General features: G+C 40.7%; 94 non-coding genes across 94 annotated transcripts; all 94 read left to right on the forward strand.

The window, feature by feature from the left end:
* Positions 1–33: 33 nt before the first annotated feature.
* Positions 34–107, forward strand: trnat-agu (transfer RNA threonine (anticodon AGU)). Its single transcript has one exon. It is a non-coding gene; the product is annotated as a tRNA-Thr (tRNA).
* A 92-nt stretch (positions 108–199) lies between these two features.
* Positions 200–273, forward strand: trnat-ugu (transfer RNA threonine (anticodon UGU)). The gene has a single exon. It is a non-coding gene; the product is annotated as a tRNA-Thr (tRNA).
* A 131-nt stretch (positions 274–404) lies between these two features.
* On the forward strand, positions 405–478 carry trnat-ugu (transfer RNA threonine (anticodon UGU)). The gene has a single exon. It is a non-coding gene; the product is annotated as a tRNA-Thr (tRNA).
* Positions 479–697: 219 nt separating this feature from the next.
* trnat-ugu (transfer RNA threonine (anticodon UGU)) lies at positions 698–771 on the forward strand. The gene has a single exon. It is a non-coding gene; the product is annotated as a tRNA-Thr (tRNA).
* Positions 772–863: 92 nt separating this feature from the next.
* On the forward strand, positions 864–937 carry trnat-agu (transfer RNA threonine (anticodon AGU)). Its single transcript has one exon. It is a non-coding gene; the product is annotated as a tRNA-Thr (tRNA).
* A 92-nt stretch (positions 938–1,029) lies between these two features.
* Positions 1,030–1,103, forward strand: trnat-ugu (transfer RNA threonine (anticodon UGU)). The gene has a single exon. It is a non-coding gene; the product is annotated as a tRNA-Thr (tRNA).
* Positions 1,104–1,234: 131 nt separating this feature from the next.
* On the forward strand, positions 1,235–1,308 carry trnat-cgu (transfer RNA threonine (anticodon CGU)). Its single transcript has one exon. It is a non-coding gene; the product is annotated as a tRNA-Thr (tRNA).
* A 219-nt stretch (positions 1,309–1,527) lies between these two features.
* On the forward strand, positions 1,528–1,601 carry trnat-ugu (transfer RNA threonine (anticodon UGU)). Its single transcript has one exon. It is a non-coding gene; the product is annotated as a tRNA-Thr (tRNA).
* A 93-nt stretch (positions 1,602–1,694) lies between these two features.
* On the forward strand, positions 1,695–1,768 carry trnat-agu (transfer RNA threonine (anticodon AGU)). Its single transcript has one exon. It is a non-coding gene; the product is annotated as a tRNA-Thr (tRNA).
* Positions 1,769–1,860: 92 nt separating this feature from the next.
* trnat-agu (transfer RNA threonine (anticodon AGU)) lies at positions 1,861–1,934 on the forward strand. The gene has a single exon. It is a non-coding gene; the product is annotated as a tRNA-Thr (tRNA).
* Positions 1,935–2,026: 92 nt separating this feature from the next.
* On the forward strand, positions 2,027–2,100 carry trnat-ugu (transfer RNA threonine (anticodon UGU)). Its single transcript has one exon. It is a non-coding gene; the product is annotated as a tRNA-Thr (tRNA).
* Positions 2,101–2,231: 131 nt separating this feature from the next.
* Positions 2,232–2,305, forward strand: trnat-cgu (transfer RNA threonine (anticodon CGU)). The gene has a single exon. It is a non-coding gene; the product is annotated as a tRNA-Thr (tRNA).
* Positions 2,306–2,524: 219 nt separating this feature from the next.
* Positions 2,525–2,598, forward strand: trnat-ugu (transfer RNA threonine (anticodon UGU)). The gene has a single exon. It is a non-coding gene; the product is annotated as a tRNA-Thr (tRNA).
* Positions 2,599–2,690: 92 nt separating this feature from the next.
* On the forward strand, positions 2,691–2,764 carry trnat-cgu (transfer RNA threonine (anticodon CGU)). Its single transcript has one exon. It is a non-coding gene; the product is annotated as a tRNA-Thr (tRNA).
* Positions 2,765–2,983: 219 nt separating this feature from the next.
* trnat-ugu (transfer RNA threonine (anticodon UGU)) lies at positions 2,984–3,057 on the forward strand. Its single transcript has one exon. It is a non-coding gene; the product is annotated as a tRNA-Thr (tRNA).
* A 92-nt stretch (positions 3,058–3,149) lies between these two features.
* On the forward strand, positions 3,150–3,223 carry trnat-cgu (transfer RNA threonine (anticodon CGU)). Its single transcript has one exon. It is a non-coding gene; the product is annotated as a tRNA-Thr (tRNA).
* Positions 3,224–3,316: 93 nt separating this feature from the next.
* On the forward strand, positions 3,317–3,390 carry trnat-ugu (transfer RNA threonine (anticodon UGU)). The gene has a single exon. It is a non-coding gene; the product is annotated as a tRNA-Thr (tRNA).
* A 93-nt stretch (positions 3,391–3,483) lies between these two features.
* On the forward strand, positions 3,484–3,557 carry trnat-ugu (transfer RNA threonine (anticodon UGU)). The gene has a single exon. It is a non-coding gene; the product is annotated as a tRNA-Thr (tRNA).
* A 92-nt stretch (positions 3,558–3,649) lies between these two features.
* trnat-ugu (transfer RNA threonine (anticodon UGU)) lies at positions 3,650–3,723 on the forward strand. Its single transcript has one exon. It is a non-coding gene; the product is annotated as a tRNA-Thr (tRNA).
* A 131-nt stretch (positions 3,724–3,854) lies between these two features.
* On the forward strand, positions 3,855–3,928 carry trnat-cgu (transfer RNA threonine (anticodon CGU)). Its single transcript has one exon. It is a non-coding gene; the product is annotated as a tRNA-Thr (tRNA).
* Positions 3,929–4,147: 219 nt separating this feature from the next.
* trnat-ugu (transfer RNA threonine (anticodon UGU)) lies at positions 4,148–4,221 on the forward strand. The gene has a single exon. It is a non-coding gene; the product is annotated as a tRNA-Thr (tRNA).
* A 92-nt stretch (positions 4,222–4,313) lies between these two features.
* Positions 4,314–4,387, forward strand: trnat-cgu (transfer RNA threonine (anticodon CGU)). Its single transcript has one exon. It is a non-coding gene; the product is annotated as a tRNA-Thr (tRNA).
* Positions 4,388–4,606: 219 nt separating this feature from the next.
* Positions 4,607–4,680, forward strand: trnat-ugu (transfer RNA threonine (anticodon UGU)). Its single transcript has one exon. It is a non-coding gene; the product is annotated as a tRNA-Thr (tRNA).
* Positions 4,681–4,772: 92 nt separating this feature from the next.
* On the forward strand, positions 4,773–4,846 carry trnat-cgu (transfer RNA threonine (anticodon CGU)). Its single transcript has one exon. It is a non-coding gene; the product is annotated as a tRNA-Thr (tRNA).
* Positions 4,847–4,939: 93 nt separating this feature from the next.
* On the forward strand, positions 4,940–5,013 carry trnat-ugu (transfer RNA threonine (anticodon UGU)). The gene has a single exon. It is a non-coding gene; the product is annotated as a tRNA-Thr (tRNA).
* Positions 5,014–5,105: 92 nt separating this feature from the next.
* trnat-agu (transfer RNA threonine (anticodon AGU)) lies at positions 5,106–5,179 on the forward strand. Its single transcript has one exon. It is a non-coding gene; the product is annotated as a tRNA-Thr (tRNA).
* A 92-nt stretch (positions 5,180–5,271) lies between these two features.
* trnat-cgu (transfer RNA threonine (anticodon CGU)) lies at positions 5,272–5,345 on the forward strand. Its single transcript has one exon. It is a non-coding gene; the product is annotated as a tRNA-Thr (tRNA).
* Positions 5,346–5,438: 93 nt separating this feature from the next.
* Positions 5,439–5,512, forward strand: trnat-agu (transfer RNA threonine (anticodon AGU)). Its single transcript has one exon. It is a non-coding gene; the product is annotated as a tRNA-Thr (tRNA).
* Positions 5,513–5,604: 92 nt separating this feature from the next.
* On the forward strand, positions 5,605–5,678 carry trnat-agu (transfer RNA threonine (anticodon AGU)). Its single transcript has one exon. It is a non-coding gene; the product is annotated as a tRNA-Thr (tRNA).
* A 92-nt stretch (positions 5,679–5,770) lies between these two features.
* trnat-ugu (transfer RNA threonine (anticodon UGU)) lies at positions 5,771–5,844 on the forward strand. The gene has a single exon. It is a non-coding gene; the product is annotated as a tRNA-Thr (tRNA).
* A 131-nt stretch (positions 5,845–5,975) lies between these two features.
* trnat-cgu (transfer RNA threonine (anticodon CGU)) lies at positions 5,976–6,049 on the forward strand. Its single transcript has one exon. It is a non-coding gene; the product is annotated as a tRNA-Thr (tRNA).
* A 219-nt stretch (positions 6,050–6,268) lies between these two features.
* Positions 6,269–6,342, forward strand: trnat-ugu (transfer RNA threonine (anticodon UGU)). Its single transcript has one exon. It is a non-coding gene; the product is annotated as a tRNA-Thr (tRNA).
* A 92-nt stretch (positions 6,343–6,434) lies between these two features.
* Positions 6,435–6,508, forward strand: trnat-agu (transfer RNA threonine (anticodon AGU)). The gene has a single exon. It is a non-coding gene; the product is annotated as a tRNA-Thr (tRNA).
* Positions 6,509–6,600: 92 nt separating this feature from the next.
* On the forward strand, positions 6,601–6,674 carry trnat-ugu (transfer RNA threonine (anticodon UGU)). Its single transcript has one exon. It is a non-coding gene; the product is annotated as a tRNA-Thr (tRNA).
* Positions 6,675–6,805: 131 nt separating this feature from the next.
* trnat-cgu (transfer RNA threonine (anticodon CGU)) lies at positions 6,806–6,879 on the forward strand. Its single transcript has one exon. It is a non-coding gene; the product is annotated as a tRNA-Thr (tRNA).
* A 219-nt stretch (positions 6,880–7,098) lies between these two features.
* Positions 7,099–7,172, forward strand: trnat-ugu (transfer RNA threonine (anticodon UGU)). Its single transcript has one exon. It is a non-coding gene; the product is annotated as a tRNA-Thr (tRNA).
* Positions 7,173–7,265: 93 nt separating this feature from the next.
* trnat-ugu (transfer RNA threonine (anticodon UGU)) lies at positions 7,266–7,339 on the forward strand. Its single transcript has one exon. It is a non-coding gene; the product is annotated as a tRNA-Thr (tRNA).
* Positions 7,340–7,431: 92 nt separating this feature from the next.
* trnat-agu (transfer RNA threonine (anticodon AGU)) lies at positions 7,432–7,505 on the forward strand. Its single transcript has one exon. It is a non-coding gene; the product is annotated as a tRNA-Thr (tRNA).
* A 92-nt stretch (positions 7,506–7,597) lies between these two features.
* On the forward strand, positions 7,598–7,671 carry trnat-agu (transfer RNA threonine (anticodon AGU)). The gene has a single exon. It is a non-coding gene; the product is annotated as a tRNA-Thr (tRNA).
* Positions 7,672–7,763: 92 nt separating this feature from the next.
* Positions 7,764–7,837, forward strand: trnat-agu (transfer RNA threonine (anticodon AGU)). The gene has a single exon. It is a non-coding gene; the product is annotated as a tRNA-Thr (tRNA).
* Positions 7,838–7,929: 92 nt separating this feature from the next.
* On the forward strand, positions 7,930–8,003 carry trnat-ugu (transfer RNA threonine (anticodon UGU)). The gene has a single exon. It is a non-coding gene; the product is annotated as a tRNA-Thr (tRNA).
* Positions 8,004–8,134: 131 nt separating this feature from the next.
* On the forward strand, positions 8,135–8,208 carry trnat-cgu (transfer RNA threonine (anticodon CGU)). Its single transcript has one exon. It is a non-coding gene; the product is annotated as a tRNA-Thr (tRNA).
* Positions 8,209–8,427: 219 nt separating this feature from the next.
* On the forward strand, positions 8,428–8,501 carry trnat-ugu (transfer RNA threonine (anticodon UGU)). Its single transcript has one exon. It is a non-coding gene; the product is annotated as a tRNA-Thr (tRNA).
* Positions 8,502–8,593: 92 nt separating this feature from the next.
* Positions 8,594–8,667, forward strand: trnat-ugu (transfer RNA threonine (anticodon UGU)). Its single transcript has one exon. It is a non-coding gene; the product is annotated as a tRNA-Thr (tRNA).
* A 131-nt stretch (positions 8,668–8,798) lies between these two features.
* On the forward strand, positions 8,799–8,872 carry trnat-cgu (transfer RNA threonine (anticodon CGU)). Its single transcript has one exon. It is a non-coding gene; the product is annotated as a tRNA-Thr (tRNA).
* A 92-nt stretch (positions 8,873–8,964) lies between these two features.
* trnat-ugu (transfer RNA threonine (anticodon UGU)) lies at positions 8,965–9,038 on the forward strand. Its single transcript has one exon. It is a non-coding gene; the product is annotated as a tRNA-Thr (tRNA).
* A 92-nt stretch (positions 9,039–9,130) lies between these two features.
* Positions 9,131–9,204, forward strand: trnat-agu (transfer RNA threonine (anticodon AGU)). The gene has a single exon. It is a non-coding gene; the product is annotated as a tRNA-Thr (tRNA).
* Positions 9,205–9,296: 92 nt separating this feature from the next.
* On the forward strand, positions 9,297–9,370 carry trnat-ugu (transfer RNA threonine (anticodon UGU)). The gene has a single exon. It is a non-coding gene; the product is annotated as a tRNA-Thr (tRNA).
* Positions 9,371–9,501: 131 nt separating this feature from the next.
* trnat-cgu (transfer RNA threonine (anticodon CGU)) lies at positions 9,502–9,575 on the forward strand. Its single transcript has one exon. It is a non-coding gene; the product is annotated as a tRNA-Thr (tRNA).
* Positions 9,576–9,794: 219 nt separating this feature from the next.
* Positions 9,795–9,868, forward strand: trnat-ugu (transfer RNA threonine (anticodon UGU)). The gene has a single exon. It is a non-coding gene; the product is annotated as a tRNA-Thr (tRNA).
* A 92-nt stretch (positions 9,869–9,960) lies between these two features.
* trnat-cgu (transfer RNA threonine (anticodon CGU)) lies at positions 9,961–10,034 on the forward strand. Its single transcript has one exon. It is a non-coding gene; the product is annotated as a tRNA-Thr (tRNA).
* Positions 10,035–10,253: 219 nt separating this feature from the next.
* trnat-ugu (transfer RNA threonine (anticodon UGU)) lies at positions 10,254–10,327 on the forward strand. Its single transcript has one exon. It is a non-coding gene; the product is annotated as a tRNA-Thr (tRNA).
* Positions 10,328–10,419: 92 nt separating this feature from the next.
* On the forward strand, positions 10,420–10,493 carry trnat-cgu (transfer RNA threonine (anticodon CGU)). Its single transcript has one exon. It is a non-coding gene; the product is annotated as a tRNA-Thr (tRNA).
* Positions 10,494–10,586: 93 nt separating this feature from the next.
* Positions 10,587–10,660, forward strand: trnat-ugu (transfer RNA threonine (anticodon UGU)). The gene has a single exon. It is a non-coding gene; the product is annotated as a tRNA-Thr (tRNA).
* Positions 10,661–10,752: 92 nt separating this feature from the next.
* On the forward strand, positions 10,753–10,826 carry trnat-agu (transfer RNA threonine (anticodon AGU)). Its single transcript has one exon. It is a non-coding gene; the product is annotated as a tRNA-Thr (tRNA).
* Positions 10,827–10,918: 92 nt separating this feature from the next.
* Positions 10,919–10,992, forward strand: trnat-cgu (transfer RNA threonine (anticodon CGU)). Its single transcript has one exon. It is a non-coding gene; the product is annotated as a tRNA-Thr (tRNA).
* A 93-nt stretch (positions 10,993–11,085) lies between these two features.
* On the forward strand, positions 11,086–11,159 carry trnat-agu (transfer RNA threonine (anticodon AGU)). Its single transcript has one exon. It is a non-coding gene; the product is annotated as a tRNA-Thr (tRNA).
* A 92-nt stretch (positions 11,160–11,251) lies between these two features.
* Positions 11,252–11,325, forward strand: trnat-agu (transfer RNA threonine (anticodon AGU)). The gene has a single exon. It is a non-coding gene; the product is annotated as a tRNA-Thr (tRNA).
* A 92-nt stretch (positions 11,326–11,417) lies between these two features.
* Positions 11,418–11,491, forward strand: trnat-ugu (transfer RNA threonine (anticodon UGU)). Its single transcript has one exon. It is a non-coding gene; the product is annotated as a tRNA-Thr (tRNA).
* Positions 11,492–11,622: 131 nt separating this feature from the next.
* trnat-cgu (transfer RNA threonine (anticodon CGU)) lies at positions 11,623–11,696 on the forward strand. Its single transcript has one exon. It is a non-coding gene; the product is annotated as a tRNA-Thr (tRNA).
* A 219-nt stretch (positions 11,697–11,915) lies between these two features.
* On the forward strand, positions 11,916–11,989 carry trnat-ugu (transfer RNA threonine (anticodon UGU)). The gene has a single exon. It is a non-coding gene; the product is annotated as a tRNA-Thr (tRNA).
* Positions 11,990–12,081: 92 nt separating this feature from the next.
* Positions 12,082–12,155, forward strand: trnat-agu (transfer RNA threonine (anticodon AGU)). Its single transcript has one exon. It is a non-coding gene; the product is annotated as a tRNA-Thr (tRNA).
* Positions 12,156–12,247: 92 nt separating this feature from the next.
* trnat-ugu (transfer RNA threonine (anticodon UGU)) lies at positions 12,248–12,321 on the forward strand. Its single transcript has one exon. It is a non-coding gene; the product is annotated as a tRNA-Thr (tRNA).
* Positions 12,322–12,452: 131 nt separating this feature from the next.
* trnat-cgu (transfer RNA threonine (anticodon CGU)) lies at positions 12,453–12,526 on the forward strand. The gene has a single exon. It is a non-coding gene; the product is annotated as a tRNA-Thr (tRNA).
* Positions 12,527–12,745: 219 nt separating this feature from the next.
* trnat-ugu (transfer RNA threonine (anticodon UGU)) lies at positions 12,746–12,819 on the forward strand. The gene has a single exon. It is a non-coding gene; the product is annotated as a tRNA-Thr (tRNA).
* A 93-nt stretch (positions 12,820–12,912) lies between these two features.
* Positions 12,913–12,986, forward strand: trnat-ugu (transfer RNA threonine (anticodon UGU)). The gene has a single exon. It is a non-coding gene; the product is annotated as a tRNA-Thr (tRNA).
* A 92-nt stretch (positions 12,987–13,078) lies between these two features.
* Positions 13,079–13,152, forward strand: trnat-agu (transfer RNA threonine (anticodon AGU)). Its single transcript has one exon. It is a non-coding gene; the product is annotated as a tRNA-Thr (tRNA).
* Positions 13,153–13,244: 92 nt separating this feature from the next.
* Positions 13,245–13,318, forward strand: trnat-agu (transfer RNA threonine (anticodon AGU)). Its single transcript has one exon. It is a non-coding gene; the product is annotated as a tRNA-Thr (tRNA).
* A 92-nt stretch (positions 13,319–13,410) lies between these two features.
* trnat-agu (transfer RNA threonine (anticodon AGU)) lies at positions 13,411–13,484 on the forward strand. The gene has a single exon. It is a non-coding gene; the product is annotated as a tRNA-Thr (tRNA).
* Positions 13,485–13,576: 92 nt separating this feature from the next.
* On the forward strand, positions 13,577–13,650 carry trnat-ugu (transfer RNA threonine (anticodon UGU)). The gene has a single exon. It is a non-coding gene; the product is annotated as a tRNA-Thr (tRNA).
* A 131-nt stretch (positions 13,651–13,781) lies between these two features.
* On the forward strand, positions 13,782–13,855 carry trnat-cgu (transfer RNA threonine (anticodon CGU)). The gene has a single exon. It is a non-coding gene; the product is annotated as a tRNA-Thr (tRNA).
* Positions 13,856–14,074: 219 nt separating this feature from the next.
* On the forward strand, positions 14,075–14,148 carry trnat-ugu (transfer RNA threonine (anticodon UGU)). Its single transcript has one exon. It is a non-coding gene; the product is annotated as a tRNA-Thr (tRNA).
* A 92-nt stretch (positions 14,149–14,240) lies between these two features.
* trnat-ugu (transfer RNA threonine (anticodon UGU)) lies at positions 14,241–14,314 on the forward strand. Its single transcript has one exon. It is a non-coding gene; the product is annotated as a tRNA-Thr (tRNA).
* Positions 14,315–14,445: 131 nt separating this feature from the next.
* trnat-cgu (transfer RNA threonine (anticodon CGU)) lies at positions 14,446–14,519 on the forward strand. Its single transcript has one exon. It is a non-coding gene; the product is annotated as a tRNA-Thr (tRNA).
* Positions 14,520–14,611: 92 nt separating this feature from the next.
* Positions 14,612–14,685, forward strand: trnat-ugu (transfer RNA threonine (anticodon UGU)). Its single transcript has one exon. It is a non-coding gene; the product is annotated as a tRNA-Thr (tRNA).
* Positions 14,686–14,777: 92 nt separating this feature from the next.
* Positions 14,778–14,851, forward strand: trnat-agu (transfer RNA threonine (anticodon AGU)). The gene has a single exon. It is a non-coding gene; the product is annotated as a tRNA-Thr (tRNA).
* Positions 14,852–14,943: 92 nt separating this feature from the next.
* trnat-ugu (transfer RNA threonine (anticodon UGU)) lies at positions 14,944–15,017 on the forward strand. Its single transcript has one exon. It is a non-coding gene; the product is annotated as a tRNA-Thr (tRNA).
* Positions 15,018–15,148: 131 nt separating this feature from the next.
* trnat-cgu (transfer RNA threonine (anticodon CGU)) lies at positions 15,149–15,222 on the forward strand. Its single transcript has one exon. It is a non-coding gene; the product is annotated as a tRNA-Thr (tRNA).
* A 219-nt stretch (positions 15,223–15,441) lies between these two features.
* trnat-ugu (transfer RNA threonine (anticodon UGU)) lies at positions 15,442–15,515 on the forward strand. The gene has a single exon. It is a non-coding gene; the product is annotated as a tRNA-Thr (tRNA).
* Positions 15,516–15,607: 92 nt separating this feature from the next.
* trnat-ugu (transfer RNA threonine (anticodon UGU)) lies at positions 15,608–15,681 on the forward strand. Its single transcript has one exon. It is a non-coding gene; the product is annotated as a tRNA-Thr (tRNA).
* A 131-nt stretch (positions 15,682–15,812) lies between these two features.
* On the forward strand, positions 15,813–15,886 carry trnat-cgu (transfer RNA threonine (anticodon CGU)). Its single transcript has one exon. It is a non-coding gene; the product is annotated as a tRNA-Thr (tRNA).
* Positions 15,887–16,105: 219 nt separating this feature from the next.
* Positions 16,106–16,179, forward strand: trnat-ugu (transfer RNA threonine (anticodon UGU)). The gene has a single exon. It is a non-coding gene; the product is annotated as a tRNA-Thr (tRNA).
* A 92-nt stretch (positions 16,180–16,271) lies between these two features.
* On the forward strand, positions 16,272–16,345 carry trnat-ugu (transfer RNA threonine (anticodon UGU)). Its single transcript has one exon. It is a non-coding gene; the product is annotated as a tRNA-Thr (tRNA).
* Positions 16,346–16,437: 92 nt separating this feature from the next.
* On the forward strand, positions 16,438–16,511 carry trnat-agu (transfer RNA threonine (anticodon AGU)). Its single transcript has one exon. It is a non-coding gene; the product is annotated as a tRNA-Thr (tRNA).
* A 93-nt stretch (positions 16,512–16,604) lies between these two features.
* On the forward strand, positions 16,605–16,678 carry trnat-agu (transfer RNA threonine (anticodon AGU)). Its single transcript has one exon. It is a non-coding gene; the product is annotated as a tRNA-Thr (tRNA).
* Positions 16,679–16,770: 92 nt separating this feature from the next.
* trnat-agu (transfer RNA threonine (anticodon AGU)) lies at positions 16,771–16,844 on the forward strand. The gene has a single exon. It is a non-coding gene; the product is annotated as a tRNA-Thr (tRNA).
* A 92-nt stretch (positions 16,845–16,936) lies between these two features.
* trnat-ugu (transfer RNA threonine (anticodon UGU)) lies at positions 16,937–17,010 on the forward strand. Its single transcript has one exon. It is a non-coding gene; the product is annotated as a tRNA-Thr (tRNA).
* A 131-nt stretch (positions 17,011–17,141) lies between these two features.
* trnat-ugu (transfer RNA threonine (anticodon UGU)) lies at positions 17,142–17,215 on the forward strand. The gene has a single exon. It is a non-coding gene; the product is annotated as a tRNA-Thr (tRNA).
* A 219-nt stretch (positions 17,216–17,434) lies between these two features.
* On the forward strand, positions 17,435–17,508 carry trnat-ugu (transfer RNA threonine (anticodon UGU)). Its single transcript has one exon. It is a non-coding gene; the product is annotated as a tRNA-Thr (tRNA).
* Positions 17,509–17,600: 92 nt separating this feature from the next.
* Positions 17,601–17,674, forward strand: trnat-agu (transfer RNA threonine (anticodon AGU)). The gene has a single exon. It is a non-coding gene; the product is annotated as a tRNA-Thr (tRNA).
* Positions 17,675–17,766: 92 nt separating this feature from the next.
* Positions 17,767–17,840, forward strand: trnat-ugu (transfer RNA threonine (anticodon UGU)). The gene has a single exon. It is a non-coding gene; the product is annotated as a tRNA-Thr (tRNA).
* Positions 17,841–17,971: 131 nt separating this feature from the next.
* On the forward strand, positions 17,972–18,045 carry trnat-cgu (transfer RNA threonine (anticodon CGU)). Its single transcript has one exon. It is a non-coding gene; the product is annotated as a tRNA-Thr (tRNA).
* Positions 18,046–18,264: 219 nt separating this feature from the next.
* trnat-ugu (transfer RNA threonine (anticodon UGU)) lies at positions 18,265–18,338 on the forward strand. The gene has a single exon. It is a non-coding gene; the product is annotated as a tRNA-Thr (tRNA).
* Positions 18,339–18,430: 92 nt separating this feature from the next.
* trnat-agu (transfer RNA threonine (anticodon AGU)) lies at positions 18,431–18,504 on the forward strand. The gene has a single exon. It is a non-coding gene; the product is annotated as a tRNA-Thr (tRNA).
* Positions 18,505–18,559: the final 55 nt, after the last annotated feature.

Genomic DNA, 18,559 nt, shown 5'->3' on the forward strand with positions numbered 1-18,559 from the left:
CAATATATATCGGTGGAAAAACAAGTCAAGAGAGGCGCTGTGGCTTAGTTGGTCAAAGTGCCTGTCTAGTAAACAGGAGATCCTGGGTTCAAATCCCAGCGGTGCCTAGACCCCTGTGGTTGTCTGCTTTTTCTAAATTATTCCAACTTTGTTGAGTAGAAATGAACAATATATATTGGTGGAAAAACAAGGAAATAGCGGCGCTGTGGCTTAGTTGGTCAAAGTGCCTGTCTTGTAAACAGGAGATCCTGGGTTCGAATCCCAGCGGGGCCTTAACCCCTGAAGTTGTCCTTTTCATTTCAATGATTCCACCTTTAATACATATCACATTTTACTTTTGTGAATTCCAATTTTTTCAATGTAGCAATACTAAAGGTTTTCTTTAGATTATGATCCTTGACAAGGGCTCTGTGGCTTAGTTGGTCAAAGCGCCTGTTTTGTAAACAGGAGATCCTGGGTTCAAATCCCAGCGGGGCCTCCCTTCCTTATAGCAAACATTAGGATTCCAAAATGCCACATCTACGACCGAGATTGCCAGTTATTGGAAAAAGACTACTTGTCATAAGGTCTGTCTTGAAACAAAGGGATCTTGTTCAAATCCCAGCGGTACCTTGTAGCTGTAAGCATTTTCTCAATAATTCCAACTTTGCTGTATTGAATCAAACAATATATATTGCTGGAAATACAAGCAAATAGAGGCTCCGTGGCTTAGTTGGTCAAAGTGCCTGTCTTGTACACAGGAGATCCTGGGTTCAAATCCCAGCGGTGCCTTGACCCCTGTGGTTGTCTACATTTTCTAAATATTTCCAACTTTCTCAACAATAATTCAACAATATATATCGGTGGAAAAACAAGTCAAGAGAGGCGCTGTGGCTTAGTTGGTCAAAGTGCCTGTCTAGTAAACAGGAGATCCTGGGTTCAAATCCCAGCGGTGCCTAGACCCCTGTGGTTGTCTGCTTTTTCTAAATTATTCCAACTTTGTTGAGTAGAAATGAACAATATATATTGGTGGAAAAACAAGGAAATAGAGGCGCTGTGGCTTAGTTGGTCAAAGTGCCTGTCTTGTAAACAGGAGATCCTGGGTTCGAATCCCAGCAGTGCCTTAACCTCTGAACTTGTCCTTTTCATTTCAATGATTCCACCTTTAATACATATCAAATTATACTTTTGTGAATTCCAATTTTTTAAATGTAGCAATACTAAAGGTTTTCTTTAGATTATGATCCCTGACAAGGGCTCTGTGGCTTAGTTGGTCAAAGCGCCTGTTTCGTAAACAGGAGATCCTGGGTTCAAATCCCAGCGGGGCCTTCCTTCCTTATAGCAAACATTAGGATTCCAAAATGCCACATCTATGACTGAGAATGCCAGTTATTGGAAAAAGATTACTTGTCATAAGGTCTGTCTTGAAACAAAGGGATCTTGTTCAAATCCCAGCGGTACCTTGTAGCTGTAAGCATTTTCTTAATAATTCCAACTTTGCTGTATTGAATCAAACAATATATATTGCTGGAAATACAACCAAATAGAGGCTCCGTGGCTTAGTTGGTCAAAGTGCCTGTCTTGTAAACAGGAGATCCTGGGTTCAAATCCCAGCGGTGCCTAGACCACTTTGGTTTGTTAACTTTTTCTTAATAGTTCTATCTTTGTTGAGAAGAAATATACAATATATATTGGTGGAATAACAAGTCAATAGAGGCTCCGTGGCTTAGTTGGTCAAAGTGCCTGTCTAGTAAACAGGAGATCCTGGGTTCAAATCCTAGCGGTGCCTTGACCCCTGTGGTTGTCTACATTTTCTAAATATTTCCAACTTTCTCAACAATAATTCAACAATATATATCGGTGGAAAAACAAGTCAAGAGAGGCGCTGTGGCTTAGTTGGTCAAAGTGCCTGTCTAGTAAACAGGAGATCCTGGGTTCAAATCCCAGCGGTGCCTAGACCCCTGTGGTTGTCTGCTTTTTCTAAATTATTCCAACTTTGTTGAGTAGAAATGAACAATATATATTGGTGGAAAAACAAGGAAATAGCGGCGCTGTGGCTTAGTTGGTCAAAGTGCCTGTCTTGTAAACAGGAGATCCTGGGTTCGAATCCCAGCGGTGCCTTAACCCCTGAAGTTGTCCTTTTCATTTCAATGATTCCACCTTTAATACATATCACATTTTACTTTTGTGAATTCCAATTTTTTCAATGTAGCAATACTAAAGGTTTTCTTTAGATTATGATCCCTGACAAGGGCTCTGTGGCTTAGTTGGTCAAAGCGCCTGTTTCGTAAACAGGAGATCCTGGGTTCAAATCCCAGCGGGGCCTCCCTTCCTTATAGCAAACATTAGGATTCCAAAATGCCACATCTATGACTGAGATTGCCAGTTATTGGAAAAAGACTACTTGTCATAAGGTCTGTCTTGAAACAAAGGGATCTTGTTCAAATCCCAGCGGTACCTTGTAGCTGTAAGCATTTTCTCAATAATTCCAACTTTGCTGTATTGAATCAAACAATATATATTGCTGGAAATACAAGCAAATAGAGGCTCTGTGGCTTAGTTGGTCAAAGTGCCTGTCTTGTAAACAGGAGATCCTGGGTTCAAATCCCAGCGGTACCTTGACCCCTGTGGTTGTCTACATTTTCTAAATATTTCCAACTTTCTCAACAATAATTCAACAATATATATCGGTGGAAAAACAATTAAAGAGAGGCGCTGTGGCTTAGTTGGTCAAAGCGCCTGTTTCGTAAACAGGAGATCCTGGGTTCAAATCCCAGCGGGGCCTTCCTTCCTTATAGCAAACATTAGGATTCCAAAATGCCACATCTATGACTGAGAATGCCAGTTATTGGAAAAAGACTACTTGTCATAAGGTCTGTCTTGAAACAAAGGGATCTTGTTCAATTCCCGGCGGTACCTTGTAGCTGTAAGCATTTTCTTAATAATTCCAACTTTGCTGTATTGAATCAAACAATATATATTGCTGGAAATACAAGCAAATAGAGGCTCCGTGGCTTAGTTGGTCAAAGTGCCTGTCTTGTAAACAGGAGATCCTGGGTTCAAATCCCAGCGGTGCCTAGACCCCTGTGGTTGTCTGCTTTTTCTTAATAGTTCTATCTTTGTTGAGTAGAAATATACAATATATATTGGTGGAATAACAAGTCAATAAAGGCTCTGTGGCTTAGTTGGTCAAAGCGCCTGTTTCGTAAACAGGAGATCCTGGGTTCAAATCCCAGCGGTGCCTAGACCACTTTGGTTTGTTAACTTTTTCTTAATAGTTCTATCTTTGTTGAGAAGAAATATACAATATATATTGGTGGAATAACAAGTCAATAGAGGCTCCGTGGCTTAGTTGGTCAAAGTGCCTGTCTTGTAAACAGGAGATCCTGGGTTCAAATCCCAGCGGTGCCTAGACCCCTTTGGTTTGTTAACTTTTTCTTAATAGTTCTATCTTTGTTGAGTAGAAATATACAATATATATTGGTGGAATAACAAGTCAATAGAGGCTCCGTGGCTTAGTTGGTCGAAGTGCCTGTCTTGTAAACAGGAGATCCTGGGTTCAAATCCCAGCGGTGCCTAGACCCCTGTGGTTGTCTGCTTTTTCTAAATTATTCCAACTTTGTTGAGTAGAAATGAACAATATATATTGGTGGAAAAACAAGGAAATAGAGGCGCTGTGGCTTAGTTGGTCAAAGTGCCTGTCTTGTAAACAGGAGATCCTGGGTTCGAATCCCAGCGGTGCCTTAACCCCTGAAGTTGTCCTTTTCATTTCAATGATTCCACCTTTAATACATATCACATTTTACTTTTGTGAATTCCAATTTTTTCAATGTAGCAATACTAAAGGTTTTCTTTAGATTATGATCCCTGACAAGGGCTCTGTGGCTTAGTTGGTCAAAGCGCCTGTTTCGTAAACAGGAGATCCTGGGTTCAAATCCCAGCGGGGCCTCCCTTCCTTATAGCAAACATTAGGATTCCAAAATGCCACATCTATGACTGAGATTGCCAGTTATTGGAAAAAGACTACTTGTCATAAGGTCTGTCTTGAAACAAAGGGATCTTGTTCAAATCCCAGCGGTACCTTGTAGCTGTAAGCATTTTCTCAATAATTCCAACTTTGCTGTATTGAATCAAACAATATATATTGCTGGAAATACAAGCAAATAGAGGCTCCGTGGCTTAGTTGGTCAAAGTGCCTGTCTTGTAAACAGGAGATCCTGGGTTCAAATCCCAGCGGTACCTTGACCCCTGTGGTTGTCTACATTTTCTAAATATTTCCAACTTTCTCAACAATAATTCAACAATATATATCGGTGGAAAAACAATTAAAGAGAGGCGCTGTGGCTTAGTTGGTCAAAGCGCCTGTTTCGTAAACAGGAGATCCTGGGTTCAAATCCCAGCGGGGCCTTCCTTCCTTATAGCAAACATTAGGATTCCAAAATGCCACATCTATGACTGAGAATGCCAGTTATTGGAAAAAGACTACTTGTCATAAGGTCTGTCTTGAAACAAAGGGATCTTGTTCAATTCCCGGCGGTACCTTGTAGCTGTAAGCATTTTCTTAATAATTCCAACTTTGCTGTATTGAATCAAACAATATATATTGCTGGAAATACAAGCAAATAGAGGCTCCGTGGCTTAGTTGGTCAAAGTGCCTGTCTTGTAAACAGGAGATCCTGGGTTCAAATCCCAGCGGTGCCTAGACCCCTGTGGTTGTCTGCTTTTTCTTAATAGTTCTATCTTTGTTGAGTAGAAATATACAATATATATTGGTGGAATAACAAGTCAATAAAGGCTCTGTGGCTTAGTTGGTCAAAGCGCCTGTTTCGTAAACAGGAGATCCTGGGTTCAAATCCCAGCGGTGCCTAGACCACTTTGGTTTGTTAACTTTTTCTTAATAGTTCTATCTTTGTTGAGAAGAAATATACAATATATATTGGTGGAATAACAAGTCAATAAAGGCTCTGTGGCTTAGTTGGTCAAAGTGCCTGTCTTGTAAACAGGAGATCCTGGGTTCAAATCCCAGCGGTGCCTTGACCCCAGTGGTTGTCTACATTTTCTAAATATTTCCAACTTTCTCAACAATAATTCAACAATATATATTGGTGGAAAAATAAGTCAAGAGAGGCGCTGTGGCTTAGTTGGTCAAAGTGCCTGTCTAGTAAACAGGAGATCCTGGGTTCAAATCCCAGCGGTGCCTAGACCCCTGTGGATGTCTGCATTTTCTTAATAGTTCTATCTTTGTTGAGTAGAAATATACAATATATATTGGTGGAATAACAAGTCAATAAAGGCTCTGTGGCTTAGTTGGTCAAAGCGCCTGTTTCGTAAACAGGAGATCCTGGGTTCAAATCCCAGCGGTGCCTAGACCACTTTGGTTTGTTAACTTTTTCTTAATAGTTCTATCTTTGTTAAGAAGAAATATACAATATATATTGGTGGAATAACAAGTCAATAGAGGCTCCGTGGCTTAGTTGGTCAAAGTTCCTGTCTAGTAAACAGGAGATCCTGGGTTCAAATCCCAGCGGTGCCTTGACCCCTGTGGTCGTCTACATTTTCTAAATATTTCCAACTTTCTCAACAATAATTCAACAATATATATCGGTGGAAAAACAAGTCAAGAGTGGCGCTGTGGCTTAGTTGGTCAAAGTGCCTGTCTAGTAAACAGGAGATCCTGGGTTCAAATCCCAGCGGTGCCTAGACCCCTGTGGTTGTCTGCTTTTTCTAAATTATTCCAACTTTGTTGAGTAGAAATGAACAATATATATTGGTGGAAAAACAAGGAAATAGCGGCGCTGTGGCTTAGTTGGTCAAAGTGCCTGTCTTGTAAACAGGAGATCCTGGGTTCGAATCCCAGCGGTGCCTTAACCCATGAAGTTGTCCTTTTCATTTCAATGATTCCACCTTTAATACATATCACATTTTACTTTTGTGAATTCCAATTTTTTTAATGTAGCAATACTAAAGGTTTTCTTTAGATTATGATCCCTGACAAGGGCTCTGTGGCTTAGTTGGTCAAAGCGCCTGTTTCGTAAACAGGAGATCCTGGGTTCAAATCCCAGCGGGGCCTCCCTTCCTTATAGCAAACATTAGGATTCCAAAATGCCACATCTATGACTGAGATTGCCAGTTATTGGAAAAAGACTACTTGTCATAAGGTCTGTCTTGAAACAAAGGGATCTTGTTCAAATCCCAGCGGTACCTTGTAGCTGTAAGCATTTTCTCAATAATTCCAACTTTGCTGTATTGAATCAAACAATATATATTGCTGGAAATACAAGCAAATAGAGGCTCCGTGGCTTAGTTGGTCAAAGTGCCTGTCTTGTAAACAGGAGATCCTGGGTTCAAATCCCAGCGGTGCCTTGACCCCTGTGGTTGTCTACATTTTCTAAATATTTCCAACTTTCTCAACAATAATTCAACAATATATATCGGTGGAAAAACAAGTCAAGAGAGGCGCTGTAGCTTAGTTGGTCAAAGTGCCTGTCTAGTAAACAGGAGATCCTGGGTTCAAATCCCAGCGGTGCCTAGACCCCTGTGGTTGTCTGCTTTTTCTAAATTATTCCAACTTTGTTGAGTAGAAATGAACAATATATATTGGTGGAAAAACAAGGAAATAGAGGCGCTGTGGCTTAGTTGGTCAAAGTGCCTGTCTTGTAAACAGGAGATCCTGGGTTCGAATCCCAGCAGTGCCTTAACCTCTGAACTTGTCCTTTTCATTTCAATGATTCCACCTTTAATACATATCAAATTATACTTTTGTGAATTCCAATTTTTTAAATGTAGCAATACTAAAGGTTTTCTTTAGATTATGATCCCTGACAAGGGCTCTGTGGCTTAGTTGGTCAAAGCGCCTGTTTCGTAAACAGGAGATCCTGGGTTCAAATCCCAGCGGGGCCTTCCTTCCTTATAGCAAACATTAGGATTCCAAAATGCCACATCTATGACTGAGAATGCCAGTTATTGGAAAAAGATTACTTGTCATAAGGTCTGTCTTGAAACAAAGGGATCTTGTTCAAATCCCAGCGGTACCTTGTAGCTGTAAGCATTTTCTTAATAATTCCAACTTTGCTGTATTGAATCAAACAATATATATTGCTGGAAATACAACCAAATAGAGGCTCCGTGGCTTAGTTGGTCAAAGGGCCTGTCTTGTAAACCGGAGATCCTGGGTTCAAATCCCAGCGGTGCCTAGACCACTTTGGTTTGTTAACTTTTTCTTAATAGTTCTATCTTTGTTGAGAAGAAATATACAATATATATTGGTGGAATAACAAGTCAATAGAGGCTCCGTGGCTTAGTTGGTCAAAGTGCCTGTCTTGTAAACAGGAGATCCTGGGTTCAAATCCCAGCGGTGCCTTGACCCCAGTGGTTGTCTACATTTTCTAAATATTTCCAACTTTCTTAACAATAATTCAACAATATATATTGGTGGAAAAACGAGTCAAGAGAGGCGCTGTGGCTTAGTTGGTCAAAGTGCCTGTCTAGTAAACAGGAGATCCTGGGTTCAAATCCCAGCGGTGCCTAGACCGCTGTGGTTGTCTGCATTTTCTTAATAGTTCTATCTTTGTTGAGTAGAAATATACAATATATATTGGTGGAAAAACAAGTCAAGAGAGGCGCTGTGGCTTAGTTGGTCAAAGTGCCTGTCTAGTAAACAGGAGATCCTGGGTTCAAATCCCAGCGGTGCCTTGACCCCTGTGGTTGTCTACATTTTCTAAATATTTCCAACTTTCTCAACAATAATTCAACAATATATATCGGTGGAAAAACAAGTCAAGAGTGGCGCTGTGGCTTAGTTGGTCAAAGTGCCTGTCTAGTAAACAGGAGATCCTGGGTTCAAATCCCAGCGGTGCCTAGACCCCTGTGGTTGTCTGCTTTTTCTAAATTATTCCAACTTTGTTGAGTAGAAATGAACAATATATATTGGTGGAAAAACAAGGAAATAGCGGCGCTGTGGCTTAGTTGGTCAAAGTGCCTGTCTTGTAAACAGGAGATCCTGGGTTCGAATCCCAGCGGTGCCTTAACCCCTGAAGTTGTCCTTTTCATTTCAATGATTCCACCTTTAATACATATCACATTTTACTTTTGTGAATTCCAATTTTTTTAATGTAGCAATACTAAAGGTTTTCTTTAGATTATGATCCCTGACAAGGGCTCTGTGGCTTAGTTGGTCAAAGCGCCTGTTTCGTAAACAGGAGATCCTGGGTTCAAATCCCAGCGGGGCCTCCCTTCCTTATAGCAAACATTAGGATTCCAAAATGCCACATCTATGACTGAGATTGCCAGTTATTGGAAAAAGACTACTTGTCATAAGGTCTGTCTTGAAACAAAGGGATCTTGTTCAAATCCCAGCGGTACCTTGTAGCTGTAAGCATTTTCTCAATAATTCCAACTTTGCTGTATTGAATCAAACAATATATATTGCTGGAAATACAAGCAAATAGAGGCTCCGTGGCTTAGTTGGTTAAAGTGCCTGTCTTGTAAACAGGAGATCCTGGGTTCAAATCCCAGCGGTGCCTTGACCCCTGTGGTTGTCTGCTTTTTCTAAATTATTCCAACTTTGTTGAGTAGAAATGAACAATATATATTGGTGGAAAAACAAGGAAATAGAGGCGCTGTGGCTTAGTTGGTCAAAGTGCCTGTCTTGTAAACAGGAGATCCTGGGTTCGAATCTCAGCAGTGCCTTAACCTCTGAACTTGTCCTTTTCATTTCAATGATTCCACCTTTAATACATATCAAATTATACTTTTGTGAATTCCAATTTTTTAAATGTAGCAATACTAAAGGTTTTCTTTAGATTATGATCCCTGACAAGGGCTCTGTGGCTTAGTTGGTCAAAGCGCCTGTTTCGTAAACAGGAGATCCTGGGTTCAAATCCCAGCGGGGCCTAGACCCCTGTGGTTGTCTGCTTTTTCTTAATAGTTCTATCTTTGTTGAGTAGAAATATACAATATATATTGGTGGAATAACAAGTCAATAGAGGCTCCGTGGCTTAGTTGGTCAAAGTGCCTGTCTTGTAAACAGGAGATCCTGGGTTCAAATCCCAGCGGTGCCTTGACCCCAGTGGTTGTCTACATTTTCTAAATATTTCCAACTTTCTCAACAATAATTCAACAATATATATCGGTGGAAAAACAAGTCAAGAGTGGCGCTGTGGCTTAGTTGGTCAAAGTGCCTGTCTAGTAAACAGGAGATCCTGGGTTCAAATCCCAGCGGTGCCTAGACCCCTGTGGTTGTCTGCTTTTTCTAAATTATTCCAACTTTGTTGAGTAGAAATGAACAATATATATTGGTGGAAAAACAAGGAAATAGCGGCGCTGTGGCTTAGTTGGTCAAAGTGCCTGTCTTGTAAACAGGAGATCCTGGGTTCGAATCCCAGCGGTGCCTTAACCCCTGAAGTTGTCCTTTTCATTTCAATGATTCCACCTTTAATACATATCACATTTTACTTTTGTGAATTCCAATTTTTTCAATGTAGCAATACTAAAGGTTTTCTTTAGATTATGATCCCTGACAAGGGCTCTGTGGCTTAGTTGGTCAAAGCGCCTGTTTCGTAAACAGGAGATCCTGGGTTCAAATCCCAGCGGGGCCTCCCTTCCTTATAGCAAACATTAGGATTCCAAAATGCCACATCTATGACTGAGATTGCCAGTTATTGGAAAAAGACTACTTGTCATAAGGTCTGTCTTGAAACAAAGGGATCTTGTTCAAATCCCAGCGGTACCTTGTAGCTGTAAGCATTTTCTCAATAATTCCAACTTTGCTGTATTGAATCAAACAATATATATTGCTGGAAATACAAGCAAATAGAGGCTCCGTGGCTTAGTTGGTCAAAGTGCCTGTCTTGTAAACAGGAGATCCTGGGTTCAAATCCCAGCGGTACCTTGACCCCTGTGGTTGTCTACATTTTCTAAATATTTCCAACTTTCTCAACAATAATTCAACAATATATATCGGTGGAAAAACAATTAAAGAGAGGCGCTGTGGCTTAGTTGGTCAAAGCGCCTGTTTCGTAAACAGGAGATCCTGGGTTCAAATCCCAGCGGGGCCTTCCTTCCTTATAGCAAACATTAGGATTCCAAAATGCCACATCTATGACTGAGAATGCCAGTTATTGGAAAAAGACTACTTGTCATAAGGTCTGTCTTGAAACAAAGGGATCTTGTTCAATTCCCGGCGGTACCTTGTAGCTGTAAGCATTTTCTTAATAATTCCAACTTTGCTGTATTGAATCAAACAATATTTATTGCTGGAAATACAAGCAAATAGAGGCTCCGTGGCTTAGTTGGTCAAAGTGCCTGTCTTGTAAACAGGAGATCCTGGGTTCAAATCCCAGCGGTGCCTAGACCCCTGTGGTTGTCTGCTTTTTCTTAATAGTTCTATCTTTGTTGAGTAGAAATATACAATATATATTGGTGGAATAACAAGTCAATAAAGGCTCTGTGGCTTAGTTGGTCAAAGCGCCTGTTTCGTAAACAGGAGATCCTGGGTTCAAATCCCAGCGGTGCCTAGACCACTTTGGTTTGTTAACTTTTTCTTAATAGTTCTATCTTTGTTGAGAAGAAATATACAATATATATTGGTGGAATAACAAGTCAATAAAGGCTCTGTGGCTTAGTTGGTCAAAGTGCCTGTCTTGTAAACAGGAGATCCTGGGTTCAAATCCCAGCGGTGCCTTGACCCCAGTGGTTGTCTACATTTTCTAAATATTTCCAACTTTCTCAACAATAATTCAACAATATATATTGGTGGAAAAATAAGTCAAGAGAGGCGCTGTGGCTTAGTTGGTCAAAGTGCCTGTCTAGTAAACAGGAGATCCTGGGTTCAAATCCCAGCGGTGCCTAGACCCCTGTGGATGTCTGCATTTTCTTAATAGTTCTATCTTTGTTGAGTAGAAATATACAATATATATTGGTGGAATAACAAGTCAATAAAGGCTCTGTGGCTTAGTTGGTCAAAGCGCCTGTTTCGTAAACAGGAGATCCTGGGTTCAAATCCCAGCGGTGCCTAGACCACTTTGGTTTGTTAACTTTTTCTTAATAGTTCTATCTTTGTTAAGAAGAAATATACAATATATATTGGTGGAATAACAAGTCAATAGAGGCTCCGTGGCTTAGTTGGTCAAAGTTCCTGTCTAGTAAACAGGAGATCCTGGGTTCAAATCCCAGCGGTGCCTTGACCCCTGTGGTCGTCTACATTTTCTAAATATTTCCAACTTTCTCAACAATAATTCAACAATATATATCGGTGGAAAAACAAGTCAAGAGTGGCGCTGTGGCTTAGTTGGTCAAAGTGCCTGTCTAGTAAACAGGAGATCCTGGGTTCAAATCCCAGCGGTGCCTAGACCCCTGTGGTTGTCTGCTTTTTCTAAATTATTCCAACTTTGTTGAGTAGAAATGAACAATATATATTGGTGGAAAAACAAGGAAATAGCGGCGCTGTGGCTTAGTTGGTCAAAGTGCCTGTCTTGTAAACAGGAGATCCTGGGTTCGAATCCCAGCGGTGCCTTAACCCATGAAGTTGTCCTTTTCATTTCAATGATTCCACCTTTAATACATATCACATTTTACTTTTGTGAATTCCAATTTTTTTAATGTAGCAATACTAAAGGTTTTCTTTAGATTATGATCCCTGACAAGGGCTCTGTGGCTTAGTTGGTCAAAGCGCCTGTTTCGTAAACAGGAGATCCTGGGTTCAAATCCCAGCGGGGCCTCCCTTCCTTATAGCAAACATTAGGATTCCAAAATGCCACATCTATGACTGAGATTGCCAGTTATTGGAAAAAGACTACTTGTCATAAGGTCTGTCTTGAAACAAAGGGATCTTGTTCAAATCCCAGCGGTACCTTGTAGCTGTAAGCATTTTCTCAATAATTCCAACTTTGCTGTATTGAATCAAACAATATATATTGCTGGAAATACAAGCAAATAGAGGCTCCGTGGGTTAGTTGGTCAAAGTGCCTGTCTTGTAAACAGGAGATCCTGGGTTCAAATCCCAGCGGTGCCTTGACCCCTGTGGTTGTCTACATTTTCTAAATATTTCCAACTTTCTCAACAATAATTCAACAATATATATCGGTGGAAAAACAAGTCAAGAGAGGCGCTGTAGCTTAGTTGGTCAAAGTGCCTGTCTAGTAAACAGGAGATCCTGGGTTCAAATCCCAGCGGTGCCTAGACCCCTGTGGTTGTCTGCTTTTTCTAAATTATTCCAACTTTGTTGAGTAGAAATGAACAATATATATTGGTGGAAAAACAAGGAAATAGAGGCGCTGTGGCTTAGTTGGTCAAAGTGCCTGTCTTGTAAACAGGAGATCCTGGGTTCGAATCCCAGCAGTGCCTTAACCTCTGAACTTGTCCTTTTCATTTCAATGATTCCACCTTTAATACATATCAAATTATACTTTTGTGAATTCCAATTTTTTAAATGTAGCAATACTAAAGGTTTTCTTTAGATTATGATCCCTGACAAGGGCTCTGTGGCTTAGTTGGTCAAAGCGCCTGTTTCGTAAACAGGAGATCCTGGGTTCAAATCCCAGCGGGGCCTTCCTTCCTTATAGCAAACATTAGGATTCCAAAATGCCACATCTATGACTGAGAATGCCAGTTATTGGAAAAAGATTACTTGTCATAAGGTCTGTCTTGAAACAAAGGGATCTTGTTCAAATCCCAGCGGTACCTTGTAGCTGTAAGCATTTTCTTAATAATTCCAACTTTGCTGTATTGAATCAAACAATATATATTGCTGGAAATACAACCAAATAGAGGCTCCGTGGCTTAGTTGGTCAAAGGGCCTGTCTTGTAAACCGGAGATCCTGGGTTCAAATCCCAGCGGTGCCTAGACCACTTTGGTTTGTTAACTTTTTCTTAATAGTTCTATCTTTGTTGAGAAGAAATATACAATATATATTGGTGGAATAACAAGTCAATAGAGGCTCCGTGGCTTAGTTGGTCAAAGTGCCTGTCTTGTAAACAGGAGATCCTGGGTTCAAATCCCAGCGGTGCCTTGACCCCAGTGGTTGTCTACATTTTCTAAATATTTCCAACTTTCTTAACAATAATTCAACAATATATATTGGTGGAAAAACAAGTCAAGAGAGGCGCTGTGGCTTAGTTGGTCAAAGTGCCTGTCTAGTAAACAGGAGATCCTGGGTTCAAATCCCAGCGGTGCCTAGACCGCTGTGGTTGTCTGCATTTTCTTAATAGTTCTATCTTTGTTGAGTAGAAATATACAATATATATTGGTGGAAAAACAAGTCAAGAGAGGCGCTGTGGCTTAGTTGGTCAAAGTGCCTGTCTAGTAAACAGGAGATCCTGGGTTCAAATCCCAGCGGTGCCTTGACCCCTGTGGTTGTCTACATTTTCTAAATATTTCCAACTTTCTCAACAATAATTCAACAATATATATCGGTGGAAAAACAAGTCAAGAGTGGCGCTGTGGCTTAGTTGGTCAAAGTGCCTGTCTAGTAAACAGGAGATCCTGGGTTCAAATCCCAGCGGTGCCTAGACCCCTGTGGTTGTCTGCTTTTTCTAAATTATTCCAACTTTGTTGAGTAGAAATGAACAATATATATTGGTGGAAAAACAAGGAAATAGCGGCGCTGTGGCTTAGTTGGTCAAAGTGCCTGTCTTGTAAACAGGAGATCCTGGGTTCGAATCCCAGCGGTGCCTTAACCCCTGAAGTTGTCCTTTTCATTTCAATGATTCCACCTTTAATACATATCACATTTTACTTTTGTGAATTCCAATTTTTTTAATGTAGCAATACTAAAGGTTTTCTTTAGATTATGATCCCTGACAAGGGCTCTGTGGCTTAGTTGGTCAAAGCGCCTGTTTCGTAAACAGGAGATCCTGGGTTCAAATCCCAGCGGGGCCTCCCTTCCTTATAGCAAACATTAGGATTCCAAAATGCCACATCTATGACTGAGATTGCCAGTTATTGGAAAAAGACTACTTGTCATAAGGTCTGTCTTGAAACAAAGGGATCTTGTTCAAATCCCAGCGGTACCTTGTAGCTGTAAGCATTTTCTCAATAATTCCAACTTTGCTGTATTGAATCAAACAATATATATTGCTGGAAATACAAGCAAATAGAGGCTCCGTGGCTTAGTTGGTCAAAGTGCCTGTCTTGTAAACAGGAGATCCTGGGTTCAAATCCCAGCGGTGCCTTGACCCCTGTGGTTGTCTGCTTTTTCTAAATTATTCCAACTTTGTTGAGTAGAAATGAACAATATATATTGGTGGAAAAACAAGGAAATAGAGGCGCTGTGGCTTAGTTGGTCAAAGTGCCTGTCTTGTAAACAGGAGATCCTGGGTTCGAATCTCAGCAGTGCCTTAACCTCTGAACTTGTCCTTTTCATTTCAATGATTCCACCTTTAATACATATCAAATTATACTTTTGTGAATTCCAATTTTTTAAATGTAGCAATACTAAAGGTTTTCTTTAGATTATGATCCCTGACAAGGGCTCTGTGGCTTAGTTGGTCAAAGCGCCTGTTTCGTAAACAGGAGATCCTGGGTTCAAATCCCAGCGGGGCCTAGACCCCTGTGGTTGTCTGCTTTTTCTTAATAGTTCTATCTTTGTTGAGTAGAAATATACAATATATATTGGTGGAATAACAAGTCAATAGAGGCTCCGTGGCTTAGTTGGTCAAAGTGCCTGTCTTGTAAACAGGAGATCCTGGGTTCAAATCCCAGCGGTGCCTTGACCCCAGTGGTTGTCTACATTTTCTAAATATTTCCAACTTTCTCAACAATAATTCAACAATATATATCGGTGGAAAAACAAGTCAAGAGTGGCGCTGTGGCTTAGTTGGTCAAAGTGCCTGTCTAGTAAACAGGAGATCCTGGGTTCAAATCCCAGCGGTGCCTAGACCCCTGTGGTTGTCTGCTTTTTCTAAATTATTCCAACTTTGTTGAGTAGAAATGAACAATATATATTGGTGGAAAAACAAGGAAATAGCGGCGCTGTGGCTTAGTTGGTCAAAGTGCCTGTCTTGTAAACAGGAGATCCTGGGTTCGAATCCCAGCGGTGCCTTAACCCCTGAAGTTGTCCTTTTCATTTCAATGATTCCACCTTTAATACATATCACATTTTACTTTTGTGAATTTCAATTTTTTTAATGTAGCAATACTAAAGGTTTTCTTTAGATTATGATCCCTGACAAGGGCTCTGTGGCTTAGTTGGTCAAAGCGCCTGTTTCGTAAACAGGAGATCCTGGGTTCAAATCCCAGCGGGGCCTCCCTTCCTTATAGCAAACATTAGGATTCCAAAATGCCACATCTATGACTGAGATTGCCAGTTATTGGAAAAAGACTACTTGTCATAAGGTCTGTCTTGAAACAAAGGGATCTTGTTCAAATCCCAGCGGTACCTTGTAGCTGTAAGCATTTTCTCAATAATTCCAACTTTGCTGTATTGAATCAAACAATATATATTGCTGGAAATACAAGCAAATAGAGGCTCCGTGGCTTAGTTGGTCAAAGTGCCTGTCTTGTAAACAGGAGATCCTGGGTTCAAATCCCAGCGGTGCCTTGACCCCTGTGGTTGTCTGCTTTTTCTAAATTATTCCAACTTTGTTGAGTAGAAATGAACAATATATATTGGTGGAAAAACAAGGAAATAGAGGCGCTGTGGCTTAGTTGGTCAAAGTGCCTGTCTTGTAAACAGGAGATCCTGGGTTCGAATCCCAGCAGTGCCTTAACCTCTGAACTTGTCCTTTTCATTTCAATGATTCCACCTTTAATACATATCAAATTATACTTTTGTGAATTCCAATTTTTTAAATGTAGCAATACTAAAGGTTTTCTTTAGATTATGATCCCTGACAAGGGCTCTGTGGCTTAGTTGGTCAAAGCGCCTGTTTCGTAAACAGGAGATCCTGGGTTCAAATCCCAGCGGGGCCTTCCTTCCTTATAGCAAACATTAGGATTCCAAAATGCCACATCTATGACTGAGAATGCCAGTTATTGGAAAAAGATTACTTGTCATAAGGTCTGTCTTGAAACAAAGGGATCTTGTTCAAATCCCAGCGGTACCTTGTAGCTGTAAGCATTTTCTTAATAATTCCAACTTTGCTGTATTGAATCAAACAATATATATTGCTGGAAATACAACCAAATAGAGGCTCCGTGGCTTAGTTGGTCAAAGTGCCTGTCTTGTAAACAGGAGATCCTGGGTTCAAATCCCAGCGGTGCCTAGACCCCTGTGGTTGTCTGCTTTTTCTTAATAGTTCTATCTTTGTTGAGTAGAAATATACAATATATATTGGTGGAATAACAAGTCAATAGAGGCTCCGTGGCTTAGTTGGTCAAAGTGCCTGTCTTGTAAACAGGAGATCCTGGGTTCAAATCCCAGCGGTGCCTTGACCCCAGTGGTTGTCTACATTTTCTAAATATTTCCAACTTTCTCAACAATAATTCAACAATATATATTGGTGGAAAAACAAGTCAAGAGAGGCGCTGTGGCTTAGTTGGTCAAAGTGCCTGTCTAGTAAACAGGAGATCCTGGGTTCAAATCCCAGCGGTGCCTAGACCACTTTGGATTGTTAACTTTTTCTTAATAGTTCTATCTTTGTTGAGAAGAAATATACAATATATATTGGTGGAATAACAAGTCAATAGAGGCTCCGTGGCTTAGTTGGTCAAAGTGCCTGTCTAGTAAACAGGAGATCCTGGGTTCAAATCCCAGCGGTGCCTTGACCCCTGTGGTTGTCTACATTTTCTAAATATTTCCAACTTTCTCAACAATACTTCAACAATATATATCGGTGGAAAAACAAGTCAAGAGAGGCGCTGTGGCTTAGTTGGTCAAAGTGCCTGTCTAGTAAACAGGAGATCCTGGGTTCAAATCCCAGCGGTGCCTAGACCCCTGTGGTTGTCTGCTTTTTCTAAATTATTCCAACTTTGTTGAGTAGAAATGAACAATATATATTGGTGGAAAAACAAGGAAATAGTGGCGCTGTGGCTTAGTTGGTCAAAGTGCCTGTCTTGTAAACAGGAGATCCTGGGTTCGAATCCCAGCGGTGCCTTAACCCCTGAAGTTGTCCTTTTCATTTCAATGATTCCACCTTTAATACATATCACATTTTACTTTTGTGAATTCCAATTTTTTCAATGTAGCAATACTAAAGGTTTTCTTTAGATTATGATCCCTGACAAGGGCTCTGTGGCTTAGTTGGTCAAAGCGCCTGTTTTGTAAACAGGAGATCCTGGGTTCAAATCCCAGCGGGGCCTCCCTTCCTTATAGCAAACATTAGGATTCCAAAATGCCACATCTATGACTGAGATTGCCAGTTATTGGAAAAAGACTACTTGTCATAAGGTCTGTCTTGAAACAAAGGGATCTTGTTCAAATCCCAGCGGTACCTTGTAGCTGTAAGCATTTTCTCAATAATTCCAACTTTGCTGTATTGAATCAAACAATATATATTGCTGGAAATACAAGCAAATAGAGGCTCCGTGGCTTAGTTGGTCAAAGTGCCTGTCTTGTAAACAGGAGATCCTGGGTTCAAATCCCAGCAGTGCCTTGACGCCTGTGGTTGTCTACATTTTCTAAATATTTCCAACTTTCTCAACAATAATTCAACAATATATATCGGTGGAAAAACAAGTCAAGAGAGGCGCTGTGGCTTAGTTGGTCAAAGTGCCTGTCTAGTAAACAGGAGATCCTGGGTTCAAATCCCAGCGGTGCCTAGACCCCTGTTGTTGTCTGCTTTTTCTAAATTATTCCAACTTTGTTGAGTAGAAATGAACAATATATATTGGTGGAAAAACAAGGAAATAGCGGCGCTGTGGCTTAGTTGGTCAAAGTGCCTGTCTTGTAAACAGGAGATCCTGGGTTCGAATCCCAGCGGTGCCTTAACCCCTGAAGTTGTCCTTTTCATTTCAATGATTCCACCTTTAATACATATCACATTTTACTTTTGTGAATTCCAATTTTTTTAATGTAGCAATACTAAAGGTTTTCTTTAGATTATGATCCCTGACAAGGGCTCTGTGGCTTAGTTGGTCAAAGCGCCTGTTTCGTAAACAGGAGATCCTGGGTTCAAATCCCAGCGGGGCCTCCCTTCCTTATAGCAAACATTAGGATTCCAAAATGCCACATCTATGACTGAGATTGCCAGTTATTGGAAAAAGACTACTTGTCATAAGGTCTGTCTTGAAACAAAGGGATCTTGTTCAAATCCCAGCGGTACCTTGTAGCTGTAAGCATTTTCTCAATAATTCCAACTTTGCTGTATTGAATCAAACAATATATATTGCTGGAAATACAAGCAAATAGAGGCTCCGTGGCTTAGTTGGTCAAAGTGCCTGTCTTGTAAACAGGAGATCCTGGGTTCAAATCCCAGCGGTGCCTTGACCCCTGTGGTTGTCTACATTTTCTAAATATTTCCAACTTTCTCAACAATAATTCAACAATATATATCGGTGGAAAAACAAGTCAAGAGAGGCGCTGTGGCTTAGTTGGTCAAAGTGCCTGTCTAGTAAACAGGAGATCCTGGGTTCAAATCCCAGCGGTGCCTAGACCCCTGTGGTTGTCTGCTTTTTCTAAATTATTCCAACTTTGTTGAGTAGAAA

Source organism: Pungitius pungitius, chromosome 13, assembly GCF_949316345.1.
Source record: "Pungitius pungitius chromosome 13, fPunPun2.1, whole genome shotgun sequence".
NCBI lineage: Eukaryota > Metazoa > Chordata > Actinopteri > Perciformes > Gasterosteidae > Pungitius > Pungitius pungitius.